The sequence below is a fragment of the Salmo salar genome, chromosome 03 (assembly GCF_965601325.2).
Source record: "Salmo salar chromosome 03, fSalSal1, whole genome shotgun sequence".
Taxonomy (NCBI): Eukaryota; Metazoa; Chordata; class Actinopteri; order Salmoniformes; family Salmonidae; genus Salmo; species Salmo salar.
Window position 1 is genome coordinate 55,375,559 of NC_138293.1, and position 26,598 is coordinate 55,402,156.

A 26,598-nucleotide genomic window follows, 5' to 3' on the forward strand; every position below is an offset into this window, starting at 1 on the left:
AAAACCTGCTGCTGGTAAAATAGTGTGCTATAGCTTGGAAAATAAATACATGTCACTCTGGATGACAACATAATGATGTTTGTTTCCAACATCAGGGCTGTTTTCCTAATGAAGTTACATCCGCTTCATGTTTTGTTTCCTTGCCACGATACTAACAAGTATCGTACAGATGCGAGCGCACGCATGCTAGCACACACACACACACAGCTTTCCACAAGTTCCGTAAGGTGAGCACTCCACGGCAGGAGCCTCTCTGATTGGTCGGCCTGGGGTTCTGGTTTCTATACATCAACCTGTTGCTCCGCTGTTCCCGTGCAGCATGTGCAGGGAAGGGAGGACATTACCATGGCAACACAAAGTGCTGGAAAGGGGAAGGTGTTATGGCGCTAGTATGATGCGTGAGACGATTATCAATAGAAGTTATTACATGTGACGTTTTCACAGCAGAGGGAGGGAGTAGGGAATGCTGAGAGAAATAAAAAGTGAGGTCCCTGCGGACGGGGTACTAGCGTTTTTGTCACACGATGAGGAACGTGGAAATAGCATTGTTTATGTCAAATAAAGAATGGAGCCATGGGAGCGACAGGTAGCCTAGCGGTTAAAGCGTTGGGCCAGCAACCAAAAGGTTGCTAGTTCGAATTCCTGAGCCGACTAGGTGAAAAACATCTGTCCATCTGCCCGTGAGCAAAGGCCTTAAACCTTAATTGCTCCGGTGTCCCTGGCCGTGACCCCGCTCTCAGCTGGTGTCTCAGGGGAGGGGGCGATGTGCAACAAAAAAACACACTTGTTACACACCTGTACATATGTGAAACAGGACAAATATCAGCACTTTCGGTATTGAGCTACGTTCCTAACTCAGAATTCCATTGAAACACAGGGACTGATTCTATCCTGATTTTACCCCTCAGGCATCATAATGGAAGACATTAGATCAAGGGGATCAAAAGGGGAGATGGGATCTGTTTGATCCAGACTTATTTGAGCTAAACACACAGGGAGGGAGATCCTCATCTTAGACTATGAAGCACAACAGTCAAACATCAACCCCGAGGTGTGTCCACACCAAAATGTGCCACATTGGTGTCAGCAGTAGGATATAGCCATAGCCCCACAATCCGGAGTGCACTAGCACAGTCGTGTTAAAAAGGCATACAGAAAAGGGCTCGGCCAAGGACCAGGTCCTGTATTCATAAAGAGTGCTGATCTAGGATCAGTTGAACATTTTAAATCCTAATGAATAGGATCATATGGAAAAAGGAGGACCTGATCCTCCATCAGCACTCCTACTTCGAGGTGCTTTCTTAACATGGGCCCTGTTCAGTTGGATCAGTCACTTCGATCTCTGACAGTCTAGCTCCCTCCTCCACTTCGACTCTCTCTCCCAGAAACCCTCACGCCACCTGGCGGGTCACGGAGGATTAGCCAATCAAAAAGGTCAGAGGTACAGCTTCCAGTGGATTAACGCCACAGCCAGACAACACACAAGAGGCAGTGGACTGGGTTACTCATGTTGGGAAATAAGTTAGTCGACCGCGTTTAGAACGACTCCTTGACTCAAGACCACCTTAATAAGAGCGCCCTAAATCTATACCTTAAGCCTTGAGATAACCTTGCCTCGCCTTCTCAAATTCAATGTGCAGATCTGAATATGAAAGAGCTGAAGTTCTGAGCTATCCAATTAGGCCCCAGTCTTACTACTCCTGTTGTTTCACCAACTGCATCATAAAGGTGGAGAGAAGGGGCCGAGTGGGAAGGAACCAGAGAACTCACCTGTGGATTGTTCTTCTCACCCTCGCTCTGCTGGTTCTTACTGTTCTTCTTACAGCCTTTGCCACCTGGCAGGCTATTATTGGCTGATGATGCAGCCCAGGCTCCCCTTTCAGTCCCTCTCAGCCCCTAAGGCAGCGCGCTGATCTCAGGGTCCCCAAACCATTCAGGCTTGCCGCTGTGCTGTTTAATGTAAGTGAATGACCCCCAAGCATGCAGCCTTCTGGTTTTGACTGCCTCCCAGGCGGGCCATTTCCAGGGTCTGAGGATGTGATGCTGCCACCCAGGCAAACTGTTTTCAGGCTCTCCCCGTGCTGTTTTTGGCAGCAACTCGCTAGCTCGGCTAGCCCTGGGTCTGAACGCCTCAGACGTGCTCCACTGCTCGGTCCTTGTCTACCTTCCAAAAAGGTGCTCGCCAGTGGATCAGTCAGCCTGCACCTGTAAGACACACACAGAACAGAAGGGTTCGACAAACACAAAGAAGCCAACTAACGGAGTACAAAACACCTTCAAACTCACTGGGTAGACTATGAGAGGACTGGTTTCCGGAACACAGATTACGCCTAGGCAAACTGACAGGGTAGATACTGTAAAAACAGTCAAAGCCTTGATTTTACTGGTGTGTCTATGAGTTCGGTCTGCCTTGCTGTTGTGGAGTTGAGGTCAACATTATTTTAGTGAGGCATTACTTGAGGACAAGTTCATGTAGGGAGAATAGCATTTTAGAAAATCTATAAATTGCTAACTCAAGAGACTTTGTTTCACATACAGTGCAAGTAGGAAATGGCCTATTCTGCGAGTAGGAAATAGCCTATTATGGCCCAATGCAAGTGGAGTTTGTCAAAAGGCACCTAAAGGACTCTCAGACCATGAGAAACAAGATTCTCTGGTCTGATGTGGCAGGGACTGGGAGACTAGTCAAGATCGAGGGAAAGATGTACGGAGCACAGCACAAAGAGATCCTTGATGAAAACCTGCTCCAGAGTGCTCAGGACCTCAGACTGGGGAGAAGGTTCATCTTCCAACAGGACAACGAACCTAAGCACACAGCCAAGACAAAACAGGAGTGGCTCGGGACAAGTCTCTGAACGTCCTTGAGTGGCCCAGCCAGAGCCCAGACTTGAACATCTCTGGAGAGACCTGAAAATAGCTGTGCAGCGACACTCCCCATCCAACCTGACAGAGCTTGAGAGGATCTGCAGAGAAGAATGGGAAAGACTCCCCAAATACTGCTGTGCCAAGCTTGTAGCATCATACCCAAGAACACTCGAGGCTGTAATCGCTGCCATAGGTGCTTCAACAATGTACTGAGTAAAGGGTCTGAATACTTATGTAAATGTGATATTTAAGTTATTTATTTTTAATACATTTGCCAACATTTCTAAAAACCTGTTTTTGCTTTGTCATTATGGGGAATTGTGTGTAGATTTTAGAGTAAGGCTGTAACGTAACAAAATGTCAAGGGGTCTGAATACTTTCCGAAAGCACTGCATCTTTAAGCATGGCCAAATGAATAGTTATGTTGTGGATGATGTATTAAACCACCGAGACACAAAGATGCAGTCATACTTCTGAACTGAGCTGCAGGACAGGAAGGAAAGAGCTTTGGGACGTCACCATGAGACCTTTGGTGATTTTAAAACAGCTACAGGAGTTCAATAGCTGTGATGAGAGAAAACTGAAGATGGATCAACAACATTGTAGTGACTCCACAATAATGACCTAAATGACCGAGTGAAAAGAAGAACACAAATATACAGAATAAAAATGTCCCAAAACAAGCATAAGTATGCAACAAGGCACAGAATAAAAAACAAATACTGTATAATTGCCGTTTAGCCATGATCTCCAACATCTTGACAGAGCTTGAAGAATTTTTAAAAGAATAATTGGGCAAATATTGCACAATACATGTGTGCAAAGCTCTTAAGAGACTTGCATCTATAAATCAGGCGTTTCTAACATGTATTGACTCAGGCGGGTGAAGTCTTATCTAAATCAAGGTATATAGTATATATTAGTGTCTTATTTTGTTTTCATCTTTAAAAAATGTTTGAATTTTTCTTACAATTTCACAGAGTACTTTGTGCAGATCATTGACAGAAAATGACAATGAAATCCATTTGAATCCCACTTTGTAACACAAAATGTGAAGAAATCCAAGGGAGGTGTAGACTTTCTATAGGCACTGTAAGTAGGGCTGCAAAGGGTCGGAAACCTTCCGGGAAATTCCCGGAAAATTTTCATGGGAAGTTAAGCACAGGAATTTTGCTTAAATTCATCATAAATGTTAGTTTATAACAGTGAACCTTTTTTGTGGGATACACATAAGGCAATTCTTGTGGCAATATTTGGTTAAACTACCCCCAATTCAATGGAATTGCAAACATCTGCATGCACAGTGCATTCTTCCATCACATGTACAGTGCACTCTTCCATTACATGTACAGCTGATTCTCAAGATCTTGCACAGGAATGAGATGCTATTGAGCCCACACTACTACACTGTCTGACCCAGGACTAAATGCTTTCTGGTATGTTTTGATTACAATACTGGGTGTGGTGAATATATTTTATAAAGACATAAAATATTTTTTGTTAACTAATAAATAGTAGCCTAGAGCAAAGTGTGTTTAAATAATTTCTAACTTGTTAACAATTTCTGCTAGTTAGTTTTTGCTACCATGTGGGTTTAGGTTGCTTGAGCCTTGCTAACTGAGGAGTGTTAATTCACCTGTTTCCATAAGTTTCATTTTAAAACATTAATCTTAAAAAGGAGTTGTTTAATCTAACTGCTTAACTATTTATCTGTACATGGAATTGTATTTGGGTTTTTTTCCTTATTTTTTCCCTAATCTTTACAGGAAAATGCCACGGGCACTGTCTGACGCGTGGAGACATTTCACTGCAACTAATGTAGATGGAAAAGCTGTGTACATTTGCAAATACTGTGCTAAATCATATGTGAAAAATGCAACAAAGATGCAGAATCATCTGGCCAAGTGCATAAAGTTCCCTCAGCGCTCACAACAAACAACCTCTGACAAACGTTCTATTCAAAGTGAAAATGATGAATCAGACACCTTATTGATAGCAACAGCTCATGGTCCTCCTGGAATCAGAAGTTGTTTTTTTTACTCAATGGAGGAACGAAGTCAGAAATGCTGATGAATATCTTACTCGAGCTGTGTATGCAACTGGTTCACCTCTGATGCTCACAGGCAATGTGTATTAGAAGAGATTTCTGAATGTTCTTCACCCAGCATACACCCCTCCAACCAGACATGCTTTATCTACTAATTTGCTGGATGCAGAGTTCAAGTGAAGGTCAAGCAAATCATAGAGAAAGCAGACTATTGCAATCATCTCTGATGAGTGGTCGAACGTTCGTGGACAAGGAATAATTAACTACATTATCGCCACCCATCAACAGTCTGTCGATATGGACATCCCCATCAAGAGGATCCTCCTGGATGATGTATTTTGGGAGAGAGTGGTAAGCAGCCTGAAACACCTTAAACCTATAGCAGTAGCCATTGCACGGATTGAGGGAGACAATGCCATCCTGTCTGATGTTCAGACTCTGCTTGCAGATGTAAGAGAATAAATCCGTACTGCCCTGCCCACTTCACTGTTGCTCCAAGCAGAGGAAACTGCAGTTCTGAAATACATCAAAAAGCGTGAAGACTTCTGCCTGAAGCCCATACATGTCGCAGTGTACATGTTGGACCCCAAGTATGCTGGCAAGAGCATCCTGTCTGGTGCAGAGATCAACAAGGCCTATGGTGTCATCGCTACCGTGTCTCACCACCTTGGCCTGGATGAGGGAAAGCTTCTTGGCAGTCTGGCGAAGTACACTTCCAAGCAAGGGCTTTAGGATGGAGATGCAATACGGCAGTCGTACCAACACATCTCATCAACCACCTGGTGGAAGGGACTTTGTGGATCTGAGGCACGATCCCCTTTAGTTTCTGGACTATCATTTTACAGATGTATGTTGAAAACGTTTTTGGGAGATGCGATGGATATCATTCAATATTCCCTTTTGTTGTTCAGTGAAATCATCCCATGTGAAGAGTCACAAATTGAACTTTAATTAAAATGAGTTGACTAAATATTTTTATTTCTATTGGAAGGATTTAATAATTTGCAATTATGTCTACTTATGCTCAGGTAAAAGGTTTATGTTTCGGGCTCCATATGATATGATAAATATATCCAATGCGAAAAACATCTACATTTAAATGGTATTAATATTAATTTGCATATATTTCCATTAATTCCCATGGAAAGTTTCCCCAAAATGTGCAACCCTAACTGTAAGTAGTGGCCACTGGTGGCGCTAACACCTCTACTGTGGAATTGAGGATACAGCAATCGTAAAATAAATAAATAAATAAAATAAGTACTCTGGGGGGAAAATGTGCCATTCAAGACTACTTCGTGCTCTATCATTATTTGTGAATTACAAGCCTCCAGTTCCAGCTAGCAAGCATCAAACCCCCTGTACCCAGCTCCTCTGAGACATTATGAACAGCATGAACTCATTTCCAGTACTCTTACAGCCCAGCCCGGAAGGCCTACTCAAAACTGTTTAAGGCAAGGACATATTTTCACTGTGTTACTTTGGTAACGGCCTTGTGATTTTTAGTCATTGAACAAACAAGGAGAGGGTGATTCAGATGGACTCCCTGGCGCTTGAAAGAGTGACAGAGGGAGCGCAATCACATAAACAAAACATCAATTAGTTAGTTAATTTAATTAAAATGTTAGTCACTGATTGCCATCTGCCAAGGACATACTGACAAGGAGGGATGAAAATAACATATGGCATTGGCAAGACTTCTGTCAGAGTGCGCATTCACCCCTTTCCTTTTTCCACATTTTGTTGTGTTACAGCGTGAATTTAAATTGATGATTTAGATGTTGTGTCACTGATTTACACACAATACCCCATAATGTGAAAGTGAAATTTTGTTTGCAGAACATTTTTGAAATTAATATAAAATGTAAAGCTGAAATGTCTCGAGTCAATAAGTATTCAACCTCTTTCTTATGGCAAGCCTAAATAAGTTCAGGCGTGAAAATGGCCTTAACAACTCGCATGTTTTAATGACTACCCCATACATACAGATAATTGTAAGGTCCCACAATCGAGTAGTGATTTTCAAGCACAGATTCAACCACAAAGACCAGTAAGTTTTTTCAATGCCTCGCAAAGATGGGCATCGATTGGCAGATGCTGAATATCCCTTTGAGTATGGTGAAGTTATTCATTAGGCTTTGGATGGTGTATCAATACAACCAGTCACTACAAAGATACAGCCGTCCTTCCTAACTCCGTTGCCGGAGAGGAAGGAAACTGTTCAGGCATTTCACCATTAGGCCAATGGTGATTTTAAAACAGTTACAGAGTTTAATGGTTGTGATATGAGAAAACTGAGAATGGATCAACAATGTAGTTACTCCACAATACTAACATAAATGACAGTGAAAAGGAAGCCTGTACAGAATAAAAATATTCAAAAACATGCATCCTGTTTGCAACATGGCACAAAATTAATACTGCAAAAAACGTGCCAAAGAAATTAACTTTTGTTCTGAATTCAAAGTGTTATGTTTGGGGCTAATCCAATTCAACACATTACTGAGTACCACTCCATATGTACAAGCATAGTGGTGGGTGCATCATGTTTATGGGTATGCATGTAATCGTTAAGGACTACAGAGTTTTTCAGGATATAAAAATTAATGGAATGGAAGCACAGGCAAACTCCTAGAGGAACACCTTGTTCAGTCTGCTTTCCAACAAACTGGGAGACTAAATCCCCTTTCAGCTGGACAATAACCTAAAACACATGGCCAACCCTACACTGGAGTTGCTTACCAAGACGACATTGAATGTTCCTGAGTGGCCCAGTTACAGTTTTCACTTAAATCGGGCTTGAAAATGTATTTTTTTTTAAAATCTAAAATGGCTGTCTAGTAATGATCAACAATCGATTTGACAGAGCTTGAAGAATTGATTAAAGAACAATGGGTAAATATTGCACAATCCAGGTGTGCAAAGCTCTTTGAGACAAACCCAAAAAGACTCTACAAAGTCTTGACTTATCATGTTAAATGAAGAGTCCCTTAAGGATGTTAGGAAGGAACATCATTGGGTGGGACACGCATGCACACACGCACATTCCCCAAAACGCATGTAAATATTGTTCGATAAATGATGCCTTCCTGTATTATACTTATTATAAAATGTTTATTCTACTGAACCATTTACTTGTTGGCATTCTTACCGTTGTGTACTACTGTATGTGTATCCTGTACATAGTTGTGGGCAAAAGTTTTGAGAATGTCACAAATATACGTTTTCAAAGGCTGCTGCCTCAGTTTGTATGATGGCAATTTGCATATACTTCAGAATGTTATGAAGAGTGATCAGATGAATTGCAATTAATTGCAAAGTCCTTCTTCACCATGCAATGAACTGAATCCCCCAAAAACATTTCCACTGCATTTCAGCCCTGCCACAAAAGGACCAGCTGACATGTCAGTGATTCTCTCGTTAACACAGGTGTGAGTGTTGATGAGGACAAGGCTGGAGATCACTCTGTCATGCTGATTGAGTTCGAATAACAAACTGGAAGCTTCAAAAGGAGGGTGGTGCTTGGAATCATTGTTCTTCCTCTGTCAACTATGGTTGCCTGCAAGGAAACACGTGCCGTCATCATTGCTTTGTACAAAAAGGACTTCACAGGCAAGGATATTGCTGCCAGTAAGATTGCACCTAAATCAACCATTTATCAGATCATCAAGAACTTCAAGGAGAGTGGTTCAATTGTTGTGAAGAAGGCTTCAGGGCGCCCCAGAAAGTCCAGCAAGCGCCAGGACCGTCTCCTAAAGTTGATTCAGCTGCGGGATCTGGGCACCACCAGTACAGAGCTTGCTCGGGAATGGCAGCAGGCAGGTGTGAGTGCATCTGCATGCACAGTGAGGCGAAGACTTTGAGGATGGCCTGGTGTCAAGAAAGGCAACAAAGAAGCCACTTCTCTCCAGGAAAAACATTAGGGACAGGGATTGGACTGCTGAGGACTGGGGTAAAGTCATTTTCTCTGATGAATCCCCTTTCCGATTGTTTGGGGCATCCGGAAAAAAGCTTGTCCGGAGAAGACAAGGTGAGCGCTACCATCAGTCCTGTGTCATGCCAACAGTAAAGCATCCTGAGACCATTCATGTGTGGGGTTGCTTCTCAGCCAAGGGAGTGGGCTCACTCACAATCTTGCCTAAGAGCACAGCCATGAATAAAGAATGGTACCAACACATCCTCCAAGAGCAACTTCTCCCAACCATCCAGGAACAGTTTGGTGACAAACAATGCCTTTTCCAGCATGATGGAGCACCTTGCCATAAGGCAAAAGTGATAAGTGGCTCGGGGAACAAAACATCAATATTTTGGTTCCATGGCCAGGAAACTCCCCAGACCTTAATCCCATTGAGAACTTGTGGTCAATCCTCAAGAGGGGGGTGGACAAACAAAAACCCACAAATTCTGGCAAACTCCAAGCATTGATTATGCAAGAATGGGCTGCCATCAGTCAGGATGTGGCCCAGAAGTTAATTGACAGCATGCCAGGGCGGATTGCAGAGGTCTTGAAAAAGAAGGGTCAACACTGCAAATATTGACTCTTTGCATCAACTTCATGTAACTGTAAATAAAAGCCTTTGACACTCATGAAATGCTTGTAATTATACTTCAGTATTCCATAGTAACATCTGACAAAAATATCTAAAGACACTGAAGCAGCAAACTTTGTGAAAATGTCACTCTCAAAACTTTTGGCCACGACTGTACTACTAATGAAACACATACTGCACACACACACAGCCTGGAGTGTGAAACAGCTGTCCTTGTAACCTCTATGCTGTAAAACAGATGCTCCTCTTGACTAGACAATATGACCCTGGGTGACCTTGTATTTCTGCTTTTGATAAGCTTTGGACAAGATTGTACGCTGTTTTCGTCTGCATTGTCTTGTGCTTTACTTTTATCATAAAAAAAGACAAAATTAGTTTAACTTTGACCTGATGATACTGTAATACAATTGTAATGCATTCCTCTATAAAAGATAGATAAAAAATAAGACAGTATATAGATACCTAAAGGGTACACTAGGCATTTTATAAGCAATTGCTTCGCAATGATGAAATAAAAATGTTCAGTGTAAAATGTAGGGATCTGGTTACCTCTGTTATCTAAGGGATGGATGGAATATCTGATTCTCCCTCAGAGAGTGAGTGGCAATAGACACCCATCTGTGAGAAGGCTCTACACTAACAACACCTATTCTGGGCCACTCTGTCTGTGTCTGAAAGAAGGAGATGTGTAATGATGATGCCGGGTCGCTTAATTACTAAACTCAGCAAAAAAAAGAAAAACGTCCCTTTTTCAGGACCCTGTCTTTCAAAGATGATTCGTAAAAATCCAAATAACTTCACAGATCTTCATTGTAAAGGGCTTAAAAAAAATACAGTTTCCCATGCTTGTTCAATGAACCATAAACAATTAATGAGCATGCACCTGTGGAACGGTCGTTAAGACACTAACAGCTTACAGACGGTAGGCAATTAAGGTCACTGTTATGAAAACTTAGGACACTAAAGAGGGCTTTCTACTGACTCTGAAAAACACCAAAAGAAAGATGCCCAGGGTCCTTGCTCATCTGCGTGAACGTGCCTTAGGCATGCTGCAAGGAGGCATGAGGACTGCAGATGTGGCCAGGGAAATAAATTGCAATGTCCGTACTGTGAGACGCCTAAGACAGCACTACAGGGAGACAGGACGGATAGCTGATCGTCCTTGCAGTGGCAGACCACGTGTAAACACCTGCACAGGATCGGTACATCCGAACATCACACCTGCGGGACGGGTACAGGATGGCAACAACTGCCCGAGTTACACCAGGAACGCACAATCCCTCCATCAGTGCACAAAATGTCCGTAAAAGGCTGAGAGAGGCTGGACTGAGGGCTTGTAGGTACTCACCAGACATCACCGGCAACAACATCGCCTATGGGCACAAACCCACCATCGCTGGACCAGACAGGACTGGCAAAAAGTGCTCTTCACTGACGAGTTGCGGTTTTGTCTCACCAGGGGTGATGGTCGGATTCACGTTTATTGTCAAAGGAATGAGCGTTACACTGAGGCCTGTAGTCTGGAGTGGGATCGATTTGGAGGTGGAGGGTCCGTCATGGTCTGTGGCGGTGTGTCACAGCATCATCGGACTGAGCTTTTTGTCATTGCAGGCAATCTCAATGCTGTGTGTTACAGGGAAGACATCCTCCTCCCTCATGTGGTACCCTTCCTGCAGGCTCATCCTGACATGATCCTCCAGCATGACAATGCCACCAGCCATACTGCTCATTCTGTGCGTGATTTCCTGCAAGACAGGAATGTCAGTGTTCTGCAATGGCCAGGGAAGAGCCCGGATCTCAATCCCATTGAGCATGTCTGGGACCTGTTGGATCGGAGGGTGAGGGCTAGGGCCATTCCCCCCAGAAATGTCCGGGAACTTGCAGGTGCCTTGGTGGGAAGAGTGGGGTAACATCTCACAGCAAGAACTGGCAAATCTGGTGTATTCCATGAGGAGGAGATGCACTGCAGTACTTAATGCAGCTGGTGGCCACAAGCTTATATTCTGGGTTCTAATGGAGTACAACAGTTGAACAAAGCTCATAAAACATTTAAAGTTTTATTCTTCAAATGGGTACATAATGAATTTATAAGTCCAAAAGTAGATGTAGCAATTGCTGATTGCCCCTTTAAAACGCCCCCTCCAGCTATATATATTTTTTTGACTTAGTGATATCCCCGACAAACAACCTTTAGCTAGGAGTATATCTACACAGTGTACAAAACATTAAGAACACCTTCCAAATATTGAGCGGGACCCTCTTTTACTCTCAGAACAGCCTTAATTCCTCGGGGAATGAACTGTATAAGGTGCCGAAAGCGTTTCACAGGTATGCTGGCCCATGTTGACGCCAATGCTTCCCACAGTTGTGTCAAGTTAGCTGTATGTCTTTTGGGTGGTGGACCATTCTTGATACACATGAAAAACTGTTGAGTGTGAAAAACTCAAAGTTACAGTTCTTTACCTAAACCAGTGCACCTGGCACCTACTACTATACCCCATTCAAAGGCACTTCAATATTTTGGCTTACCCGTTGACATGCTCTCTGAATGGCACACATACACAATCCACGTGTAAATTGTCTCAAAGCTTAAAAATCCTTCTTTAACCCGTCTCCTCCCCTTCATCTACTCTGATTGAAGTGTAGCATTCACCTGTATTCAACAATCTGTCAAGGAAAGAGCAGGTGTTCATAATGTTTTGCACACTCAAAGTATTCACCTCCCTTGACTTATTCCACATTTTGTTGTGTCACAGCCTGAATTTAAATAAATGTTTTTTTTCCCCCTCACCCATCTACACACAATACCCCATAATGAAAAGGTGAAAATGTTTTTTTTTTGAAAATGGTTTGTAAATTTGTTGAGAATGAAATACAAAATATATAAATGTACATAAGTATTGACACCCCGAGTCAATACTTGGTAGAAGCACCTATGACAGCGACTACAGCTTTGAGTCTTTCGGAAGTAGGTCTCCAAGAGCTTTCCACACCTGGATTGTACACTCAATATTTTCACCCATCTACCAATAGATGGCCTTCTTTGTACAGCATTCAAACGCTTCCCTGGTTTTTGTGGTTGAATCTGTGTTTTAAATTCACTGCTCGACTGAGGGACTTTACAGATAAGTGTATGTGTAGGGTACAGAGATGAGGTAGTCATTCAAAAATCCTGTTAAACACTATTATTGCACACAGAGTGAGTCCATGCAACTTATTATGTGACTTGTTCAGCACATATTTACTCAAGAAATTATTTAGGCTTGCCATATCAAGAAATTGCAGCTTTTCATTTTTATTTATTAAACATTTCGGGGATAAAATCCACTTTGACATTATGGGGTATTGTGTGTATGCCAGTGACCAAAAAAAATCTCTACTTAATCAATTTTAAAATGTAGCTGTAACAACAAAATGTAGAAAAAGTCAAGGGATGTGAATACTTTCTGAAGGCACTGTTTATGCATTGCAAAATAATGGGCGTACTGACCAATGACAATCCCCATGGTAACGATAGGTTCATCCACAGGCCAAGAGGTGACATTGCGTGTGCCCTTGGACTCATCTGTGTCTCACTATTTAGCGAGCTGAACTGGTATGAGATCGGAGTAGGTGAGAATATTCCGTGCCAATGGCCTTCTGTTGATATCCCTTTTTGGCAAACAGGTAGTGTAGTAAGAGTTGCAGCTGTCATGACACACATCTCCCTTTCTACTCTTCTCCCCTCCCTACCCCCTCTTTCTTTTTCTACCCCCCCCCCCCCCCCTTCTCGCTTTCTCAGCGGATAAATAATAATAATAGTAAACAATACAGCAACATAAACAGGGCTGAAAAGTGACTTGTAGCAGGAATATAGAAATACCTGTGGCAATATACTGATGGTATTATAGTGCATTTGGAAAGTATAAAGTCCGCTTGACTTTTTCCTAATTTTGTTACATTACTGCCTTATTCTAAAATAGATTAAATATTTTTTTCTCATCCATCTATGCACAATACCCCATAATGGCAAAGCAAAAACAGGTTTAGAATGTTTTGCAAATTTATAAAAAATAACAGAAATACCTTATTTACATAAGCATTCAGACCCTTTGATATGAGACTCAAAATTGAGCTCAGGTGCATCCTGTTTTAATTTAATATCCTTGAGATGTTTCTACAACTTGGAGTCCACCTGTGCTAAATTCAATTGATTGGGCATGATTTGGAAAGGCACACACCTGTCTATATAAGGTCCCACAGTTGACAGTGCATGTCAGAGCAAAGACCAAGCCATGAGGTCGAAGTAATTGTCAGTAGAGCTCAGACAGGATTGTGTCGAGCTACAGATCTGGGGAAGGGTACCAAAAAAATGTCTGCAGCATTAAAAGGTCCTTAACACAGTGGCCTCCATTCTTAAATGGAAGAAGTTTGGAACCACCAAGACTCTTCCTAGAGCTGGCCGCCTGGCCAACTGAGCAATCGAGGGAGAAGAGCATTGGTCAGGGATGTGACCAAGAACCCGATGGTCACTCTGACAAAGCTCCAGAGTTCCTCTGGGGAGATGGGAGAACCTTCCAGAAGGACAACCATCTCTGCAGCACTCCACCAATCAGGCCTTTATGGTAGAGTGGCCAGACAGAAGCCACTCCTCAGTAAAAGGCACGACAGCCCGCTTGGAGTTTGAGAGTCCTTTAGGTGCCTTTTGGCAGACCATGAGAAACAAGATTCTCTAGTCTGATGAAACCAAGATTGAACTCTTTGGCCTGCATGAGGTCAATCTTGGTTTCATCAGACCAGAGAATCTTGTTTCTCATGGTCAGAGTCCTTTAAGTGCCTTTTGGTGTCACGTCTGGAGGAAACCTGGCACCATCCCTACGGTGAAGCATGGTGGCAGCATCATGTGTGGGGATTTTTTTCAGCGGCAGGGACTGGAAGACTAGTCAGAGTCGAGTGAAAGATGAAAGGAGCAAAGTACAGAGAGATCCTTGATGAAAACCTGCCCCAGAGCACTCAGACTGGGGGCGACGGCTCACCTTCCAACAGAACAACGACCCTGAACAACAGAGAAGACAACGCAGGAGTGGCTCGAAAGTCTCTGAATGTCCTTGAATGGCCCAGTCAGAGCCCGGACTTGAACCCAATCGAACATCTCTGGAGAGACCTGAAAATAGCTGTGCAGTGACGCTCCCCATCCAACCTGACAGAGCTTGAGGAGATCTGCCGAGAAGAATGAGAGAAACTCCCCAAATACAGGTGTACCAAGCTTGTAGAGTCATACCCAAGAAGACTCGAGGCTGCAATCGCTGCCAAAGGTGCTTCAACAGCATAATCATTACACCGGCAAGTGTGTGGGGGTGGATTTTGCACCTTGCAATATTGCTCCATTGTTTACATTTTTGTTGATGAGCCCATTTGATTGTGGCTTTAAGTAACTATCACAGCGATGGGTGCATTGATTGTGTAGCCTAGAGATTAGTGATACAGGTTTAAACTCAACAGCCACGTGTACAGTGTACCGACCAAATGTACCCTAGCAGTAAAAGAACAGCACATCCACTCTACATGCCCCACCTGACAACTGCTTCCAGGACATATACTGCAAGTATGCTACTGGTTGCTGTGATGTCACATCAGATATTGGTCAGTGGTTACTGACAGCTTCCTTGACCTCTGAAAGAACAGGGAGAAGGGAGGAGGCCAGGAACAACTAGTGAGCCAAGAAAGAAAGAGGAGGACGAGAAAGGCGCCAGACATGAGAAATTGAAAATAGATTAGGCGAAGAGAGAAATAGCAGGAACAGAGAAAGAAGTGTGAGAGAATTTCAGAGAGAGGAAGAGAAAGTTAGAGCTTGAGAGAGTAAAAGAAAGAGAAAGTGTAAGACAGGCTGAGAGAGAGGAGGAGAAAGGAAGCGAGAGGGAGCCTACAGCAGAGTGAGTGACTATGCATTCTGTGCAGCAGCACCCCTTGAGGGGCCCCTTGCTTCATTGGTTAGCTGAGGGTATATGAGGAGAGGAGAGGTCAGTACTAAACCTAACCCAGTCAGCCAGTCAAAGCACAGAGGCCTGCCTAAGCAACGACTAGGGTGGAACTCTGCATATAACCTACATGGTATACATCTTCCCTCTCGATCCCCCCCCCCCGTTCTAAAAAGGCACGCTCTCCATACATAACTTATATTATACCCCCTCTCCCCCATCTACAACTGATAAGGTGGTCAACGATAAGGGGAGAGAGGGGAGATTGAGGATGGAGAGAGTCTGCTCCTGGGCTGATTTAGGTCCCTTGGAATGTGTCCAAACATTCCTGAGGGGAACATAGACAGCAGGACTGATGGACAAAAAAACACGTTGAGCCAGCAGAGTAGAGGAGAGTATAGAGAGCTGAGCAGAGGAGAGGAGAACAGAGTAGCGAGCAGAGCTAAGCATAGGAGTGGAGAGTAGAACAGAGTAGAACAAAGCGGCGAGCGTAGAGAGCTGAGCAGAGAGGAGAGTATCAAATCAACATGTTATTTGTCATATGCACCGAATACAACCATAGTGAAATTCTTACTTACAAGCCCTAAACAACAACGCAGTTTAAATGTTCTTGGTTTAAAAAATAAATAATTAAATACCCCCCCCCCAAAAATAAGAAATAAAAAAGTTATAAATCATTAAAGAGCAGCAGTAAAATAACAATAGCAAGGCTATATACAGGGGGTACCGGTACAGAGTCAATGTGCGGGGGCACCGGTTAGTCGAGGTAATTGAGGTAATACGTGCATGTAGGTAGAGTTATTAAAGTGACTATGCATAGATATTAACAGAGAGCAGCAACAGTGTAGAAGAGGGGAGCAGTTGCCATACCAGGCAGTGATGCAACTAGTCAGGACGCTCTCGATGGTGCAGCTGTAGAACCTTTTGAGGATCTGAGGACCCATGTCAAATCTTCTCAGTCTCCTGAGGTGGAATAGGTTTTGTTGTGCCCTCTTCACGACTGTCTTGGTGTGCTTGGACCATGTTAGTTTGTTGGTGATGTGGACACCAAGGAACTTGAAGCTCTCAATCTGCTCCACTACAGCCCCGTTGATGAGAATGGGGGCGTACTCAGTCCTCCTTTTCCTGTAGTCCACAACCATCTCCTTTGTCTTGATCACGTTGAGGGAGAGGTAGTTGTCCTGGCACCACACGGCCAGGCTGTTTTGTCGGTGATCCGGCCTACCACTGTCGTGTCATCGGCAAACTTAATGATGGTGTTGGAGTCGTGCCTGGCCGTGCAGTCATGAGTGAACAGGGAGTACAGGAGGGGACTGAGCACGCACCCGAGGGGCCCCGTGTTGAGGATCAGCGTGGCGGATGTGTTGTTACCTTGTGTTGTTACCTTGTTACCTCCAGGATCCAGTTGCAAAGGGAGGTGTTTAGTCCTAGGGTCCATAAGATAGTGATGAGCTTTGACCCCCAACACCATAGTGCCCACAAAGCTCATCACTAAGCTAAGGCCGCTCCGGCTAAACACCTCCCTCTGCAACTGGATCCTGGACTTCTTGATGGGCCACCCCCAGGCAACAACACGTCTACTACGGTGATGATCAACACTGGGGCCCCTCAGGGGTGTGTGCTTAGTCCCCTCCTGTACTCCCCGTTCACCCATAACTGTGTGGCCAAACGACTCCAACGCTATCATTAGGTTCGCTGACGACACAACAGTGGTAGGTCTGATCACCGACAATGATGAGACAGCCTATAGGGAGGTTAACAGAGACCTGGCAGTGTGGTGCCAGGACAACAACCTCTCCCTCAATGTGAGCAAGACAAAAGGAGCTGATTGTGGACTACAGGAAAAGGACCCATTAACGTTGACGGGGCTGCAGTGGAGCGGGTCGAGAGTTAAGTTCCTTGGTGTCCACATCACCAACAAAATATCATGGCCCAAACACACGAAGACAGTCGTGAAGAGGGCACAACAACACCTTTTCCCCCTCAGGAGACTGAAAAGATTTGGCATAGGTCCCAGATCCTCAAAAAGTTATACAGCTGCACCATCCTGACCGGTTGCATCACCGCCTGGTATGGTAACTGCTCGGCATCTGACCGTAAGGCGCTAGAGAGTAGTGCGTATGGCCCAGTACATCACTGGGGCCAAGCATCCTGCCATCCAGTACATATATACTAGGCAGTGTCAAAGGAAAAAACCCAAAATTGTCAAAGACTCCAGTCACCCAAGTCATAGACAGTTCTCTGCTACCACACGGAAAGTGGTACCGGAGCGCCAAGTCTAGGACCAAAAGGCTCCTTAACAGCTTCTAACCTCAAGCCATAAGACTGCTGAACAATTAACCAAATGTTGTGTAATGCAGTGGTTCCAAAACGGTGGGTCTCAACCCAGCCAGGGCTCCAGGTGGGTCGCGGGATGACAGTTTGTGAATAGCAAATTATTATTTATTTAACTTTCAGTATGGGAAAACTTAAACCAAGTATGTAGAAAAGACTATACCTACAGTATATTTTTTTCAATAATAGCCTATGATCTTTGAGAATTTACAAACAAAATAAAAGCTAGACAATCTTGCCCCCACCGTTATGTTTGAGCCTAAGAACCCAGCATTAGCATCTGTCAAAATGTGTTGAATTTGAGGAAATTCAGCCTAAACTGCACAATTCTCCTTCAGCTCCATGGCAGGATGTGTGGAATTGCAGGAAATTACTTTTGAAACTGCAACATTTTCTCTTCGCTGCCAAGATGATATTTTCGGTCTGTGTATATTTCTTACGCCACTCAACCATTATGGTGGGTCGCGATTCAAAAGACACCTCAATTGGTGTGTGTCAAAGCAATAACATTTGGGAACCCCTGATGTAGTGTAAAGGGAGAAAAGGACAATTACACTGAATTTACACTACAGCGAGTGAAGTGGTTGACACATGTATGAGGGGTGAACACGAGTACAAAATGTCCTTTCCGAGGCACTAAGAGATGCAGACAGCGTGTGGATTAGAGCTCACTGATAAAAGTGTTTGCTCAGTGCAAAGCCTTTGCAGATGGGTGAGGCGATAAGGGAGTTCAATGGGGGTGGCCTCGGGTGTGTTATGCAAACGAGGAAAGAAGAGAGACACACACACACACACACACACACACACACACACACACACACACACACACACACACAAAGAGAGAGACGGAGAGCGACACATCAATGATTTATATATGCACTAGATGACTGGGGGGGGGGGGTACTGTAAAGCCACTGTGCCTCCATCTTGAAACCTCCCCACCATTGTACTTTTTTTTTTACCAATAGAAATGCATTTATGAATGTCAACATTCATTTTTGCCCATTTATTATATTACAGACACCTGAATGTGCAAAGCTGTCAACAAGGCAAAGGGTGGCTACTTTGAAGAAACTCAAATACAAAATATATTTTGATTTGTTTAACACTTTTTTGGTTACTAAATGATTCCATACGTCTTATTTCATAGCTTTGATGGCTTCACTATTATTCTACAATATAGAAAACAGTAAAAATAAAAACCCTTTAATGAGTAGGTGTGTTTTGACTGGTATATATTTTGTGTGTATTATTATTATTATTATTATTATTATTATTATTATTATTATTATTATTAATAAAAATAATACTAATAAACTATAAAAGCACCAGCTCCAAGTTTTAATTTAGGCAATCTGTTCAAGTATTTCCAAACATAATATAGAGACGTGATCGTATACAAATGTAAGCAGGGTTTGAAATGATTATGTTTCAGTCAAATATTATATGTGTTTGGGCTTCTTGCAGTCAATTTGCGGTCTACAAATTATTTTTAATTATGTTTCGGCCCCCCGACCATTTATTCAAGAAAAACAATTGTCTCGTGGCTAAATATAGTTGATAATAACTGACTTAATACTTTAAAATTATATGTAAGATATACTTTTTTTCATTTTTTTTATTCCTGAACATATATATTGTTAGATTACTAAATGTTAGTGTCCCCCACCACAACAAAACAAATACTTGTAATTTTGAAAAACTGTAGGATTCCACTCATTCCTATGGAGGACTGCCAATATGGCCAATCGGTGGCTTCAAAGCCTCTCCATGGTCAATACAGAGCATCACCGCGCGCACACACGCAGAGACATACAGTACACACGGACGCAGAGACATACAGTACACACGGACGCAGAGACATACAGTACACACACACGCAGAGACATACAGTACACACGGACGCAGAGACATACAGTACACACACACACACACACGTCGCCCCAGATAGCACAGAGGGGCCTGGTATGTGTGATTGACCTTGGCTGCTGTGGCGATAGTCCAAGTGGGCACTGGGCAAAAACAACCGCAGGAGGGAGGGCTCGGCTACCCTTTAGTTACGCAATACTGGCAACTAAGCATAACCAAAAGCCCAGCTGAGGACAAGAATAAGGAGGAAAAGGAGCATGTGTGTGTGTGAGTGTGTGTCCATGTGTGTGTGCACCAGTGAAACACAGGTATATCCGCGGGGCGGGTGTGTTTAGGGCCATTAAATATTGTGTGGATGAAGGGCGGGTGAGTTGAATAAATAGAAAACAATGCATACATTATAAAAAAATTGAATAATTTTTTTTTAATTGCCAAAAGTATCATTCTTGTGCAATTCATATCTATGGGCTACTTTTATCTGACGCTAGGCTCTAAAGCTTAGGCTATGCACTAACTGTAGCGCACCAAATACACGCCAATTGCTAAATGCTTTTGGGAACTTCGGTAGAAAAAGTTAACATTGATCCACTGAGGCAAAAAGGACAACGGAGTTTATTTCAATAAGAAAAATGCTGCAAAATGGAGAGCTGAAAATAAATAGAAGGGAAGGCCAGAACAGTAGTCTAATATTTGGAAAATATTTGGTGAAGTGGCAAAAGAGGATGATGGGCAGTGCCAGCACTGGGGACTTCAAAATGGCACGTCAAGGGAACTGTACTGTTCAGATGGGTTAAATGGAATAGTAGCCTAACTGAAAGTCTATAACCTCTCACATAGCCTAATATAATATTAACCCCTGCAGAATGAAGCATTTCTTGCAGTAAAATGATACACCAAATGTAAATTCTGACTCAGGAACAGGAGTAGAGAAATATGATTTGTTTCTTTCAGCATCTTGAGAAAATGAATGTGGAGTACTGCTGCTGCTGCTGCTCTATCAGCATCTTAACAGCTGATCGTAGTATTTCAAAACATATCAAATATGCATCCAAACCAATCTGAAATCGTTAAAAAAAAAATTGGGTCATTTGATAGATTTTAATTTCCTTCAAACCGGTGAAACTAATGTTATTTGGTGATTTTACACTGAAACTCTTTCCTGTTTTTTTGGTTTTGGTTGAGTTAATGAATTTTCTCCCCGGTCCCTAAACGTGCATGAGTGAAGCAGAGACGCAGAGACGAAAGAGGAAAGAAAACAAACCTTACCGATGTCAACCAGATTGAAGCATTCATTCTATCAATTTAGCAAATAAAATAAAACGTTATTGGTCACATACACATATTTAGCAGATGTTATTGTGGATGTAGCGAATGCTTGTGTTTTTGTGACTTTCTGGTGAGCAAGGGTTTATTTAGTCTTCAAGGGTAACGAGTAATGACAGAAGAGAAGCTGCATGTATCTAATTAGACAAATTGACTAACAAATAGCCTACCAAAATGTAAAGAAATTATAAGCAGAAACATATGCCCATCTAAAAAGGCCTGTCAAAAAAGAAATGTACGCCATCTTTGACTATATTAGTGGGTTAGGGTCGGTGCGGACCTCACATTTTCAACTTATCACATATAGGTCGGGCAGTTGCGGATGGGTTATTAGCAATTGCGGGCGGAACAAACAGCTGACCATGCATCACTAGTATGTGTGTCCACATGCATGTTTATATCTGTGTCTCCGTGTCCATTTGCGTATACAACCTCAATGCTATCCAGAGTCTTTAATCCTTAACAGTCTATCCTGTGCGTCAATCCAAGTAATAATAAAAAAATCCCCATCAAAATCTGTTAGTTTAAACTAGTTTTTATTGCATGGGCTGCGTCTCAATCCACTACATGTCGGCCTTCCACATCTGCGGTGGAAACTCTCACAAACACGACGGTGTCTGCGAATGGAAGTATGGAGGTAGTCTTGTGGCAACAAAAATTAGGGGGTTAAATATGTGTCAAAAAAAAAACTAAACAATTTCCGGAGCTTTCTTATATGCAATGCGTTTCTATGGGCTATAGTAGTAAAGGCCAAGGTCTATATGTTTTTTTGTATTTCTTTTTTGGACACCTAAAGGGGTCCTAAAATTCTAAATCAAATGGCTAAATGATTCATGGTATGATCATCTTAAAACAACTGCATATATGTCAGTTTTGTACCCCCCCCCCCCCCCCCCATGGTTTAGACTTTTAGAGGTTAACTGTTTTTATAGACCACCTTCTCATTAAATCATACATTCTACACTTGTCCTGGCAGAAGATGGATTTAGGCTAGTAGTAGGCACAGATCTATGATCAGATTACACTCACTAAATTCCTCACTTTATCCCTCAGAGGGAGAAGAACTGAGCTTAGATCACCTAAGGGCAACTTCAGCCTACTCCTAAAAGTAAATGTAGGTTAGCCTATCCTGCAACTTACTGTGCACTATACATTTTAATGTTACCCTGGTATGCCTGAACAGACCGTTTTATAAGCATTGTATTATAACCTAATGATAAGGTTTATGATCAGGACAACTCTTCTCACAGATTCACTGACTCCTTACCATTGAACCCAACTTTCCTTGTTGCTCAACTTTCAATTGAAAAATAGAGAAACCGCAACAAAGTAGATTTCATAATATACATTACATTTTCATATACATTTAATCGTACGGGCCAGACAAAACGAGCTGTCTGACTCTTCCTTACCTTTGACTCTGGCATCGTGCCTAATTAAATAAAGGTAAAAAATGTTTTTATTCATTCTATAGTAGGTTGTTGAGGAAAGTTACAGATGGCTTGATCTCCATGGTCAAAATACCCTTTTGACCTTTAACCTGTGATCTAACGCAGCACTCGTCTCTTAAGTGGAGGTCATCTGCCTCCAGATCACTAGAAACCATTGAGGGAACATTCCCACAACCCAAAAAAAATGTACATTCCCAGAACGTTCTGGGAACCAAAATATGTTAGCTGGGCTACAGTTCCTTCCGGCACAGCTCACACACTGACTGACTAGTAACTAAGAAAAACATTCCTGCTTGGTGTCATTAATTTAAATAAACAAGCCCAAAAAGAGGAAGACAACCTATATACCCAGCGTGACTCGTTGAATCGTCTATGACCGGAATGATAAACACTTCTGCTGAGGTGGCATGACTTTGATTCCATGGTTAGGGCCGGTTCCAGGCATAAGCGACATACAGTGCCTTCAGAAAGTATTCATACCCCTTGACTTTTTCCACATTTTGTTGTGTTACAGACTGAATTAAAAAAGGGATTAAACAGATTTGGTGTCACTGGCCAACACACAATACCCTATGTCAAAGACAAATTATTAATTGTTTCTTTAAAAAATATATATACTTTTGAAATAAAAAGCTGAAATGTCTTCAGTCAATAAGTATTCAACCCCCTTTGTTATGGCAAATAAGTATAACAAATCGCATAATAAATTCCAAGGATTCTGTGTGCAATAAGTGTTTAACCTGACTTATGGTTCTCATCTCTGTACCCAACAAATACAATTACAGTGCCTTCAGAAAGTATTGATGCCCCTTGACTTACTACACATTGTTTTGTTATAGCCAGAATTCCAAACAGACTAAATATTCCCCCAGCCTCACCCATCTACACACACTAACCCATAATGACAAAGTGAAAACATGTTTATGAAATCTTTGCAAATGTATTGAATATTAAATACAGAAATCTCATTATATATATATATATATATATATATATATATATATATATATATATATATATATATAAAGTACTCACACCTCTGAGTCAATACTTTGTAGAAGCGCCTTTGGCAGTGATTACAGCTGTGAGTCTTTCTGGGTAAGCCTCTGAGTGCTTCCACACCTGGATTGTGCAACATTTGTTGCTAGACAACAATTTTCAGATCTTGCCATAGATTTAAGTAAGAACTCTTGGCCACTCAGGAACATTCACGGTCTTCTTGGTAAGCAACTCGTGTAGATTTGGCCTAGTGTTCTAGGTTATTGTCCTGCTGAAAGGTGGATTCCTCTCCCAGTGTCTGATGAAAAGCAGACTGAATTAGGTTTTCCTCTAAGATTTTGCTTGTGCTTAGCTCCATTCCAATTTTCTTTTATCCTGAAAAACTCCCCAGTCCTTAATGATTACAAGCATACCCATAACATGATGCAGCCACCACTATGCTTAAAAATATGGAGAGTGGTACTCCTTAATGTGTTGTATTGGATTTGTCCCAAATATAACACTAGTCAGGACAAAAAGTTACTTGCTTTGCCACATTTTGCATCAGCAGTCACATAATTAACCAATTTTTTTAGATTGCTAAATTAGTCTAGCTGCCAGCTATCTACAGTAACCTTGTAGTAAGCATGGTTGAATTACCAACTGGGGCGGAATCCATTTATCATATTAAAACCTGGTAATATCAAGATGTAACATGAACCTATCAACTTTAACTTTTTTTTTTATCTGAACAGGGGAGGGAGGGGACATTTTTTTTCACTGAGAATACATTACATAGGATGAAGAAACAATACTCCGAGTCGCAGCTCCATACTACTTGTCAGACAAAGAGAACTGATATTATATACTCGTTGTTGGGGTGGGATTGACACGGGGTGTCCATGGTTGGATTTTTACAATTTCCTGTCTAACTCACCATTAGAGAAGAGGTTTTGTCCAAATTGAATGTTAGATACTACATTATATGAATCCTATCATTTAAAAATTACCAATTTGAGTGCAATCTAAATTTCTCAGATGAAATTACAGGGACAAAGTGGAGTCGCAATTCAATGGCTCAGACACGAGAAGTATGTGGTAGGGTCTACAGGAAATCACGGACTACAAAAAGAAAACCAGCCACGTCACGGACACCACGCTTCAAGACAAACTAAACACCTTTGCCACCGTCACGGCCCGCTAACAAGGACTGCGCCTCTTCAACCTCAGGAGGCTGAAGAAATTTGGCTTGTCACCCAAAACCCTGACAAACTTTTACAGATGCACAATCGAGAGCATACTGTCGGGCTGTATCACAGCCTGGTACGGCAACTGCACCGCCCTCAACCGCAAGGCTCTCCAAAGGGTGGTGCGGTCTGCACAACGCATCAACCTGCCATCCATGACACCTACAGCGCCCGATGTCACAGGAAGGCCAAAAAGATAAAAGGACAACAACCACCCAAGCCACTGCCTGTTCACAGCGCTACCATCCAGAAGGCGAGGTCAGTACATGAGCATCAAAGCTGGGACCGAGAGAATGAAAAACAGCTTCTATCTCAAGGCCATCAGACTGCTACACAGTAATCAAATCACTGGCCACTTTAATAAATGGATCACTAGTCACTTTAAACAATGCCACTTTAATAAGGTTTACATATCTTACATTACTCATATCATATGTATATAGTGGTTCCTCCTTTAAAAGTTGCGTCAAACTGCGGCACACCTTGTGTGCTGCCGCAGAATTCTGTGCCACGTCATTTCTCTGTTACTGCCCGAATGTCCATTGAGAACGCACAACAACTATACCATTTAGCTAAGCTAAGAATGAAGGGAATAATCAAGTCAATAAATGTTGGGTAGTTAGCTGGCCTATAGTTAATACACTGGAAAGTTTGATGTATAACTAATAACGTTAGGTAGCTAGCTAACATACCGGTACATACTGCTGTAAAGATATGCTATGGTTCGTAAGGAAAGCGTAGCTAACAAATTATCAGCCAACATAACATGTAAGGTAACTTATTTGAAAAGTCATTACTTTATTACATTGAGTAGCAAGCTACCCCTTGGTCGTTAGGGAAAATCTGGTCTGTAATAAGAGGGGGGGGGGGGGGGTTTCACACCTAGCTCTGCTATTAGACTATTCTTTAGTAAAGGTTGAAGTCTACTGTTCAGCTTTTAGACCCACCCCCCAACTTGCAACAAATTGTTGTTACAATCTCGTTCCTTTCCCTCTTCCACGCGTCATCATTCTGCTCCTGAGTGGCTCGCTTGTGGGCGTGCTGGCAGGATACGGCAGCATCTTCGGTTGTGCGTCAAGAATTCTGCATACACGTTTGTATGAAGGTGTGGTTATTCACAGGCAAATTGTTATATACTATGGAGGTACATGTGTCTTTTTGTCGAGAGCAAAACTATTTCCAATCAAAAATAATTGTTCTGAAAGCAACTTTTTTCCGACACAAAGGAAGTCATAGCAGACATCTACGAGTAACAACTGCCCGAGTTACACCAGGAACGCACAATCCCTCCATCAGTGCTCAGACTGTCCGCAATAGGCAGAGAGAGGCTGGACTCAGACATCACCGGCAACAGGCTATGGGCACAAACCCACCATCGCTGGACCAGACAGGACTGGCAAAAAATGCTCTTCACTGACGAGTCGCGGTTTTGTCTCACCAGGGGTAATGGTTGGATTCGCGTTTATCGTCGAAGGACTGAGCGTTACACCGAGGCCTGTACTCTGGAGCGGAATCGATTTGGAGGTGGAGGGTCCGTCATGGTCTGTGGCAGTGTGTCACAGCATCATCGGACTGAGCTTGTTGTCATTGCAGGCAATCTCAATGCTGTGTGTTATAGGGAAGACATCCTCTTCCCTCATGTGGTACCCTTCCTGCAGGCTCATCCTGACATGACCCTCCAGCATGACAATGCCACCAGCCATACTGCTCGTTCTGTGCATGATTTCCTGCAAGGAATGTTAATGTTCTGCCAGCAAAGAGCCCGGATCTCAATCCCATTGAGCATGTCTGGGACCTGCTGGATCGGAGGGTGAGGGCTAAGGCCATTCCCCCCAGAAATGTCTGGGAACTTGCAGGTGCCTTGGTGGAAGAGTGGGGTAACATCTCACAGCAAGAACTGTCAAATCTGGTGCAGTCCATGAGGAGAAGATGCACTGCAGTATTTAATGCAGCTGGTGGCCACACCAGATACTGACT

At 42.7% G+C, this 26,598-nt stretch overlaps 1 protein-coding gene across 1 annotated transcript in view; it reads right to left on the reverse strand.

Moving 5' to 3' along the window:
• The window catches only part of tr-alpha (thyroid hormone receptor alpha), a 105,312-nt gene that overhangs the window by 42,593 nt on the left and 36,121 nt on the right, over positions 1 to 26,598 (reverse strand). Inside the window, exon 2 of the mRNA XM_014192391.3 lies at positions 1,771 to 2,205. The gene's annotated coding sequence lies outside the window, so the exon portion shown is untranslated. The remainder of the gene's footprint in view (positions 1 to 1,770; positions 2,206 to 26,598) is intronic.